We start from the raw sequence: 11,173 nt of genomic DNA, 5'->3' as shown, positions 1-11,173 counted from the left end.
GGGAATCCTTTCCCCATTGCTTGTTTTGGTCAGGTTTCTCAAAGATCAGATGGTTGTAGATGTGTGGCATTATTTCTGAGGCCTCTATTCTGTTCCATTGGTCTATATATCTGTTTTGGTATCAGTACCATGCTTTTTGGTTACTGTAGCCTTGTAGAATAGTTTGAAGCCAAGTAGCCTGATGTCTCCAGCTTTTTTTCTTTTATTGCTTAGGGTTGTCGTTGTTATGCAGGCTCTTCTTTGGTTCCATGAACTTTAAAGTAGATTTTTCCCCCCAATTCTTTGAAGAAAGTCAGTGGTAACTTGATAGGGATAGCATTGAATCTATAAATTACTTTGGGCAGTATGGCCATTTTCATGATATTGATTCTTCCTATCCATGAGCATGGAATGTTTTTTCATTTATGTGTGTCCTCTCTTATTTCCTTGAGCAGTGGTTTGTAGTGCTCCTTGAAGGGGTCCTTCATATCCCTTTAAGTTGGATTCCTAGGTATTTTATTCTCTTTGTAGCAATTTTGAATGGGAGTTCACTCATGATTTGGCTCTGTGTTTGTCTGTTATTGTTGCATAGGAATGCTTGTGATTTTTGCAAAGATTTTGTATCCTGAGACTTTGCTGAAGTTGCTTATCAGCTTAAGGAGATTTTGGGCTGAGACAATGGGGTTTTCTAATTATACAATCATGTCATCTGCAAACGGAGACAATTTGACTTCCTCTTTTCCTAACTGAATACCCTTTTTTCTTTCCCTTGTCTGATTGCCCTGACCAGAACTTCCAATACTATGTTGAATAGGAATGATAAGAGAGGGCATCCTTGTCTTGTGCCAGTTTTCAAAAGGAATGCTTCCAGTTTCTGCCCATTCAGTATGATATTGGTTGTGGGTTTGTCATAAATAGCTCTTAATATTTTGAGATAAATTCCATCAATGCCTAGTTTATTAAGAGTTTTTAACATGAAGGGCTGCTGGATTTTTCAAAGGCCTTTTCCACATCTATTGAGATAATCATGTGGTTTTTGTCATTGGTTCTGTTTATGTGATGGATTATGTTTATTGATTTGCATATGCAACCAGCCTTGCATCCCAGGGATGGATTCAGTTTGCCAGTATTTTATTGAGGATTTTTTGCATCAATGTTCACCTGGGATATTGGCCTGAGATTTTCATTTTTTTGTTGTGTCTCTGTCAGGTTTTGGTATCAGGATGATGCTGGTCTCATAAAATGAGTTAGGGAGGATTCCCTCTTTTTATATTGTTTGAAATAGTTTTCAGAAAGAATGGCATCAGGTCCTTTTGGTACCTGTTGTAGAATTCGGCTGTGAATCCGTCTGATCCTAAACCTTTTTTGTTTGGTAGGCTATTAACTAATTGCTGCCTCAATTTCAGAACTTGTTATTGGTATACTCAGCGATTTGACTTCTTCCTAGTTTAGTCTTCGAAGGATGTATGTGTCCAGGAATTTATCCATTTCTTCTAGATTTTCTCGTTTATTTGCATAGAGGTGTTTATAGTATTCTCTGATGGTAGATTGTATTTCTGTGGGATTGGTGGTGATATCCATTTTATCATTTTTTATTGCATCTATTTGATTTTTCTCTCTTCTTTATTAGTTTGGCTAGTGGTGTATCTATTTCATTGATATTTTCAAAAAACCACTTGTAATATTAGTCTGAATCAAATTCTATTTTACTAGTAATTTCTGTCATCCTGAGGATTCAGTGTTACATTACTAGAATGTTATTTGTGAGTCTGTGATTGTTACACTGTACTTTTCCTTTAGTCATGCTTGTTGGTATATAATTTACCATGGGTCTGTCACGTTTCTACAGTCTTGCAAATAAGTAATTAACTGCCCTTATTATACACTATCTTTTCAATAATTTTGATGTAGCAAGCAACCTTGATTGATAGAGATAGTGTCTCCCTCTACGTCAAAAAAAGGGAATTCTCACTGTGCAGTAGAATAATGTCTTCCTCCAAAGCAAAGGGCCTCAGGCTTACTGCCCATTAAAAATAATGTGTGCTCCCTAAGCTTAGAGTTTCTCTCCTGCAGTGAAGCTACTGCGTACAAGCACTTGTTTGAGCTTCTTCACTTCACCCCTATGCGACTTGTGGGTAAAGAGGTATTACACAAATACCCTACTCATGCCGCTTGTTTTTAATGAGTAATAATGCCTTTTATCTCTGACCCAGGTGGTTTGTGTCTGTTTTCAATACTTATGAAACTGGTAGCATCCATGAGTACTACTTGTTATTAGGTCAGTGCAAACGTAATTGCTATTTTTGCCATTACTTTTATGAAAAACTACAATTACTTTTGCACCAACCTAATACCTTACAAGTAGTGCAAAATCTCAGAGCTTTCATAGTTCCTGACAATGTCCTGAAATATAATTTACAGAATTTGGGAAAACTTTCTTTCATAGTCATATCTAATGAAGATTATTAAAACACACATTCAGGCGAGAAGAAAAACATCAACATAGCAAATACATATAGATATACATATAGACATTGATAATTTACTATATATACACATACATCTTTTAAAATAACTTATTTTCAGAAAATGTCTCCAAACCAAAATTTTGAATATTTTGGTTCATTTAAACTGTTATGTTTTTTCACTTAACATACTTTAGAAATAATTGAATATTATAGTTCAAAATATTATAATGGCCTAGATACTAAAGGTAGAAATCTCTAGAAAAAATAATGCTTGATATAAATAAATAAATGCTTGATATAAATAATAACATTTTAAATATTATTTTACTGAAAAGTAAGTTATGATTACTAAGTTAATAGTATTGTTCATAGAAACCTTTACATTTATACTTTGCCATCTACTTTAAAATATATCATTTTATTTGTCTATGTTGCTATTTTAAGGACATTTCAAGACAGTCAGTGTCACTTAATGATAGGAATATGTTCTGAGAAATGTGTCATGAGGTAATTTTGCTGTTGTGTGAACATCAGAGAGTGTACTTACACAAACCTAGATGGTATATCCTGCTACATGCCTAGGATATATGGTATCGCCTATTACCCCAGGCTACAAACCTGTGCAGTATATTATTGTACTAAATAGTGTAGGGAACTGTAACACAATGAGAATTATGTGTGTATCTACACATATCCAAACGTAGAAAAGGTACAGTAAAAATATGTCATAACTTTACAGGATCCCCATCGTATCTGCAGTTCACTGATGAATGAAACATTATGTTGTGCATGACTCTGCTGTAAATCTCTTCCTGGAAGATCCAACAATTTCTGGTACTACAGAGGGTCATGTTATTAAAAGAGCATAACAAAGAAGAACTTGTTTAAAAGAAAAAGATATATTAGAAACGCTCAACTTTTAATGCCACATAACTGATGGCCATTATCCTTAGTAAACTCAGGCAAGAACAGAAAATTCAAACACCACATGTTCTCGATTGTAAGTAGCAACTAAATAATGAGAATACATGGACAGAAAAAGGGGAACGACAGATACTGGGGCCTACCTGAGGGAGAAGGGTGGGAGGATGGAGAGATTCAGAAAAAGAAAAAGACTTTCAGCTACTATGCTTAGTACCTTGGTGATGAAATAATCTGTACATCAAACCCCAAATCATGAATTTAACTACATAATAATGCACATGTACCCTGAACCTAAAATAAAAGTTAAAATACTAAAAAATAGTAAGTTTAATACTTTTACCATTTGGGCTGATATAAGTTGTGCTACTAATATAGACGCCCCCACACTAATATTACAACAGGTGCCAGCATTATCTGTTATTTAAAAAAAAAATTAGGCTAGAACATTTATTTCCATATTATTCAGGACTAGATAATGGAGATGAACCTGTATTTTGTCATTCATAAACTTTTCTTGCACAGTGAAAAATCTAAGTAGAAATTACTATCATTGATGGATGTTTTCTTAGATATTTAATACAAATTTAAAAAATACTTTATTAAAGATTTATAGAAAAATTCTTCACATCAAATATATCTATATGCACAACCTTATTCTGGTTTATTAGTCCTCCTATTTAGCAGTAGATGACTCTTTAAACCCAAGCCCTGTTCTCTGCTGCTGCCTTAGCTTATGCCTTTCTCCTGCTTTGTCTGTCTTTATGCCACCAATATCTATCCACTGTTAAGCCTCTTCTATGCCTTTCTCACAATTATCTTTGAACAAATTGTATAACTAACGGCAGTGTCCTCTTTTAGATGAAAGATACATTCTAAATATTTTAGCTTGATTTAGGTCCACTCTTTCTTTCCAAAATCTCTGTATCCACCCAACATTTCCTTAATATGTCATCTTAAATGCCATATATTCTGTAAAGAATGTCACATTCCTATATACAGAAGGACTTGGTCCATCAGCTATGTTCCCAGTGAACTCTGTACCCAGTCCATTCTATCATGAATACCATGAATTTCAATCAGCATTTTGGCATTGAATTCTGGACTGAGACTGGTGCCTGGATGCTAGCATTTTGGTAATGGTGATTTCATCTGGAAATAAAATTGAGCTGTTGGTAGACTCAGAGGGAGGTCATTTGGTTTGTCTTTTTCAAAACAGAATACATAGCCTATTCTGGCAGTATCAGTGAAAATATAAAATCATTATTTTAATATCTGAAGTAATGCAAATAAATTTTCTAAAGAAGGACTTAACTTGAGCCACCACCAAGGTCTGCTGACCAAGAAGGTAGAAAATTTTGAACAAGAAGGTAGAAAAATTTGAAAATTTTGAAGAGACATGCACCAAGGGCAAATCTGATGAAACAACTCAAAGACCACATTCTTGAAACTGCCTGCTCAAGCATCCACAAAATCTTTCCAAATTATTATTTAGGAAAACTCTGATCTAGAGAAAATTGCCAAGTACAAATACAATTAACAATTTAGAAAAGAATCAACACTATGTAGTCCATACTGTATTCCAAGAACTGTTATAATCCTTAAATTATATTAACTCATGAATTTTCCAAAAATACCTATAAGGCAATTATTACCTAACTTATAGGGTAAGTTGCAGTTGCAGAGTAACCTATCCAAGCTCACACAAAGAATGGCAGAGAAGAGATCGAACCTAGCAACTGGCCTCAGAGTCAACATCTTAATGTTCAAACGATTCTGCTTAAATATAGAATACACATTCCTGAAAATTCTGTCAATATTGGGTGGAGAGTCTTGAGAAAATTGGGCCAAATCAAATGAAAAATAATGCAAAAGTAAGCATTATTTCTTTGGCAACTTTACATATCGGCACATTTAGATATACCCTATTTTTTATAAAAGCCACAAGCTTTTCCATGTCATGTGCAAACCATAATTAATATAATCTGTCCTTAATTACTGGTCATGCATTTTGTGCACAGATACTCTTAGAGATAAATTGCTGGGTAAATGAGGATGAACATTTAAAATTTTGGTACACATTGATGAATTACCTTTCCTTTAAAAATGAACCAATTTACACACTGTAAGCAGTAGCATGCATCTCTCTTTTTCCTACACATTATTCAAGATAGGGCATCATTAAACTTCAATCTTTGTCAATATGATATGTGGATAATTATTTCCAATAGCTTTAATTAATATTTTAAGAATTATGAAGTTTGTTAATTATCTATTGCTATGTAACAAATTATCCTAAACCTCAGTAACTTAAAACAACAAACATTTATCATCTCCCAGTTTACATGGAAACAGGTGGAACAAAACAGGTGCAGGTTTGCTGGGGGCCTTTCCCATAGGCTATAATCGAGGACCTGCAGTCATCTAAGGCTCAAATAGAGGAGCAGCTGCTTCCAAGCTCACTATGTTGTTGCTGGTAGGCCTTGGCTCTTTGCCACATGAACCACTCCCCACGGGATGCTCAGAGGTCCTCATGACATGGATGGTGGCCTCAGGATGCTCAAGGGTCCTAGTGACATGGATGCTGGTGATCTGAGGGTCAGGGAGAGACAGAGACGAGAGAGAGAGAGAGAGACAGACAGAGAGAGAGAGAGAGAGAGAGAGAGAGAGAGAGAAGAAAAAAGAATAAGCCATAGTCTTTTTGTAACCAAATAATGGAAGTAAGATCCATCATTTTCGACATTTTCTATTTGTTAGAAACTAGTAACTAGGTCCAGCCCACACTTAAGGGAAGGAGAATATACAAGGATGAAGACCATTAGTAGTCACCTTAGAACATATGAAGGATGTAGGGCATTTTTTTCTATGTATTTGAGTGCTTATTTGTGTCCATAAGGACTCTTTTAAATGCTTATATTTTTAGAATGATCTTATATTTTTAGAATGATGTTTTATGTTGTCTGAGTTTATTGCAGGCCTTCTTCACTTTTGGAATATTTTCAAAACTTAGAAACTAATAAGCTTTCTTACATTATTGTAAAGACTATTTTTATATTTAAATATTTTACCCACCTGAACAATTTGGATGGCATCTAGAATGAGGTAAAGATACTACTGTATTTATTCTATCCAAATGGTAAGCCAGTTCTCTCAAAACTATTTATTCATAATTAATCTTTCTTTGCCCTGATTTGAAATGCACAATGACAGTATTTTACCCCTTTACATTAAAAATAAATAAGTTCTCCTTAAGTTCTTGTAATTGTTTGATACTACAAAATAGTTTTAATAGATAAGAACAAGTCTTGTTTTTCTGGAATGTTTGGAAAAGATCATCTAACTCTACATGTCAAAGAATCATTCTGAATCTTGAAAAGAACATATACATTGTCCATGCTATCATGCCTCATGTAGCCTGAACTCTTTGGAAATTAGTTACTTAACTTATATAGGTATAACATTTATATCTACTAAATGAAGCAGTGTTTCTTAAACCATCAGCAGTCCCTCAGTTTTTGTAACTGAAAAAATATTTCATAGTCAAAATGAGAAATTAATGTGTTTTTTGTAGACAAATTGTTTATACATCAAGATCCTTACTCCTATTCACCCAAGACCTAGGAGTGTTGTAGAGGTGAACTATTAGGCCTACTTGACAGTCATCATTTGTCAGTTACATACTTATTAATTGAAAAAGTAATCAATTTCCTTCAGTTTCTCAATACTCTCAGCTATACAACTTGTCTTCTTGCTGAAAACTCCATTCAATAAAGTGGGTATTATTTTGTATAGAGAAACATGATGGGCTAATAATGGCATAATAGGTTTTATAATTCTGTGGCATGCTTTCACAAAGTGGTCTACTGCCCTGCTCTGAATGGCAGGGTTCTTATTACCTGTTATGTCTTAGTAGGTTTTGTGTTACTATAACAGAATACCTGAGACTGGGTAATGTATAACAAAAAGAAATTTATTTTTTTATAGTTCTGGAAACTGGAATGTCTAAGGTCAAGGTGCTGGCATCTGGCAAGGGACTTCTTCCTGTGTCATCCCATGATGGAAGATGGAGATTGAGATCGAACTCACTTATTTATAATAGCATCAATCCCACCCATGATGATAGAACCTTCATGGCCTAATTATCTCATCATCTCTTAAATATTCCACCTCTTTACAGTGAGCCTGGGTGACAGAGTGAGACTTTGTCTTAAAAAAAAAAAAAAAAAAAAAAAGACTTTAAAATATTTTACCTCTCATTACTGATAAAATGGCAATTACATTTTAACATCAGTTTTGGAGGAAATAAACATTCTGTTGCATTTTTCCCCTATACCCAAAACTCATGTCCAACTCACATACAAAATACCTTAATTCCATCCAAATGGCCTCAAAATTCTTAACTCATTCCAACAACAACTTTCCCTCCAGATGTAAGCCTATGAAATTTAGTAAAGTCCTTCCAAAATACAATGGCGGTTCAGGCGTAGACATAGATAGACATTCCTATTCCAAAAATTGAGAAGCAGGAAGGAAAAGTAAGGGAGTAATCTTTCTCAAGTAAGTCTCAAATCCAACAGGTTGGACAATATCAAATGTTAAGGCTTCACAATAATATTCTCTGATTCGATGTCCCACCTTCTGGACACATTGGAGTGGAGATTAGGCCCCAAAGGCCTCCGGCATCCCTGCCCACATGGTTTTGCTGGGCTCAGCCTACACAGTAGCTGTCATAGATTGGAATCTTGAGCCTGCAGCTCTCCTAGGCTGGCATTGCACATTGGTAGCTCAACAGTTCTGAGGTCTTGGGGGTGGTCCCACCCTTATAGTTCCACTATATCTAGTGTGGACTCTCTGCAGTGGCTTTAACCTGCAACACATCTCTGCCTAGGTTCCCAGGCTATTGAAAATATCCTTTGAAATCTAGGCAGGGGAAGCCACACCTTCACAGCTCTTGCATTCTGTGTGCTGCCAAATCAACTATACCTTGATGAAGGTTTATGGCTTGTACCTTCCAGAATGGTGGGATGAGCCACACCTATGCCCAGTTGAACCAAGGCTGGGGCAACCAAGGTGTGGGGAGCAGAGACTTGAAGTGGCCCTGGGTCATAAGCTCCAATGTCCCAAGGGTGCTCTAAACCTATCTGTTAACATAATTTTTCCTGAAGGCTGTCACTGTAGGCCTGTGATGGGAGGGGCAGTACTGATAATCCCTAAAGTCCCTTTGGGAATTTTTCCTGATTGCCCTGGTGAATAGCCTCTGGCTTTGTTTTATCCATACTAATCTCCTTATCAAATGGTCCTTCAGCTGCACCCTTTATTTTCTCTCCAGAAAATATTCTTTCACTCTTTACCATGTGGCCAGTGTGAGAATCCTTCAAATTCCTAAACTTTTGTTGCCATTTAATTATAAACTTCATCTTTGTATCACCTTCCTCTTCACTTGTCTTACTAAATGCAGTTAAAAGAAGACAAACAGCACCTGATGCCTTGCTTCTCAGATACTTCTGCCAGCAGATACCCTAATTCATTGCTCTTAAATTCTGTCTTCCATAAAGCCTTCAGCTTGGACACAATTCAGCCAAGTGATTTGCTGCTTTCTAACAAGGATGGGCTTGATTCCATTTTCCAATATCTTGTTTCCCCTTTCCATCTGAGACCTCCTCAGAATGGCCTTTGCTGCCAATATTTCTTTTCTTTTCTTTTTTTTTTTTTTTTTTTGAGGCGGGGTCTCGCTCTGTCGCCCGGACTGGAGTGCAGTGGCCGGATCTCAGCTCACTGCAAGCTCCGCCTCCCAGGCCCACACCATTCTCCTGCCTCAGCCTCCCGAGTAGCTGGGACTACAGGCACCCGCCACCTCGCCTGGCTAGTTTTGTATTTTAGTAGAGACGGGGTTTCACTGTGTTAGCCAGGATGGTCTCGATCTCCTGACCTCGTGATCCGCCCGTCTCGGCCTCCCAAAGTGCTGGGATTACAGGCTTGAGCCACCGCGCCTGGCCGCTGCCAATATTTCTAACAACATTCTGACCAAAACCATTTAAGTAATCTCTGAGAAGTTTCAGACTTCCACTACAGCTCTTCTCTTCTTTCAAGCCTTTACCACTGTCACCCTTAATGTTCCATTCATGGAAATGAAGACTTTTTCCAGCATTCACTTCAAAATTGTTGCAACCTCTATCCATTACCCAGTTCCAAAGCTGCTCCCACATTTTCAGTTATTTGTTATAACCATACCTCACTCCTGGTATTAGTTTTCTGTCTTGTTTCATTTTGTGCTGCTATTTACAGAATACTTCAGTCTGGTTAATGTATAATAAAGATAATTTTTTCTCACATTTCTGGAAATGTGATTTGGGAAATCCCAAATCAAGGTGCTGGTATCTTGCAAGGGCCTTTGTACTGTATCCTCCAGTGATAGAACATTAAAGAGCAAGAGAGGCCCAGGCGCAATGGCTCATGCGTATAATCCCAACACGTTGGGAGACCGAGGCAGGTGGGTCACTTGAGGTCAGGAGTTTGAGACCAGCCTGGCCAATATGGAGAAACCCTGTCTCTACTAAAGGCTGTAATCCCAACTACTCAGGAGGCTGAGGCAGGAGAATCGCATGAACCTGGGAGGTGGAGATTGCAGTGAGCCAGGATAGTGCCATTGCACTCCAGCCTGGACAACAATAGCAAAACTCTGTCTCAATAAATAAATAAATAAATAAATAAATAAATAAATAAATAAAAGAGCAAGAGAGGGAGGACAAACTTGACCTTCTATAATGGCACCAATTTCACCCATGAGGATGCAGTCCTCATGCACTAATCACCGCTTAATATTTTCACTTCCTAATATTGTTAAAATGGCAATTGAATTTCAACATGAGTTTTAGAGTAAAACCATAGCATATTGTATTGTTCTCAGCTTCTTCTAAAAATCTGAGACTGAAAGAGTTCTGTTCATTATCCAATTAGACTAGTTTATTTGCATTTTTTTATTGTTACTATACTTACCTTACTATTATACTTATCTTGCTTTATGACCATCAATGATTATGTCATTTCATCTATATGACTGTTACTTTCTTGAGATCAGGGTGCATTTTATAATTTTTATATGCTCTGCAGAGCTTAACACAGTGCCTTGCACATAGTAGACAATGAACAACATTTATCAAATAAACTAAATCATAACACACAAATTGGTGCATACTGTCTATGGATGAAAAACATATCTTTTTGTATACTGAGGATACATGATGTTTGATGTTCCACATTATTTTTTTGCTTAATTCATGGTCTATTTCAGCTGGAAATACTCTCTGTCAGAATGTAAAAGAGTTTAAACTTCTATTTGGAAAGAGACACTGAATTTTTTGTAGCTGAAAACTTGAAGAGTTTTCTGGTTGTAGATACTCTTTGCCCAGTACAATTATGTCAGGTAGCTAGAATTTATAGTAAGTCACATACATAAACTCCCTGACTCTAATGCTGTCATCTTTTTTCACACATTTCCTGTCTAACGAAGTAAAGTTATCATATTTATCAAGTTAATGTTTGAGGAATGACTACATTGTAGGGCTTTATTGATGGTGATTTTTGCCAATGGCTTGAAATTTATTAAGGCTCCAAATAAATTCAAGCACATTAGATTCTAGTTTAAACTAACATTGACTTCCAAAGTTGTGCCCTCCTCTTAAATTTCATGATCCGGGGTCCATAGCACAGCATTATAGCATTATAATATTCTATCATGAGAGCAATTTCAGAAATTGTGCATACAATATGCACTCAGTATAAAAAATTTAAAAATACAGCTAAAT

This window comes from Rhinopithecus bieti, unplaced genomic scaffold (assembly GCF_001698545.2).
Source record: "Rhinopithecus bieti isolate Rb0 unplaced genomic scaffold, ASM169854v2 scaffold_61465, whole genome shotgun sequence".
Taxonomy (NCBI): domain Eukaryota; kingdom Metazoa; phylum Chordata; class Mammalia; order Primates; family Cercopithecidae; genus Rhinopithecus; species Rhinopithecus bieti.
This window is presented reverse-complemented; position numbering follows the sequence as displayed.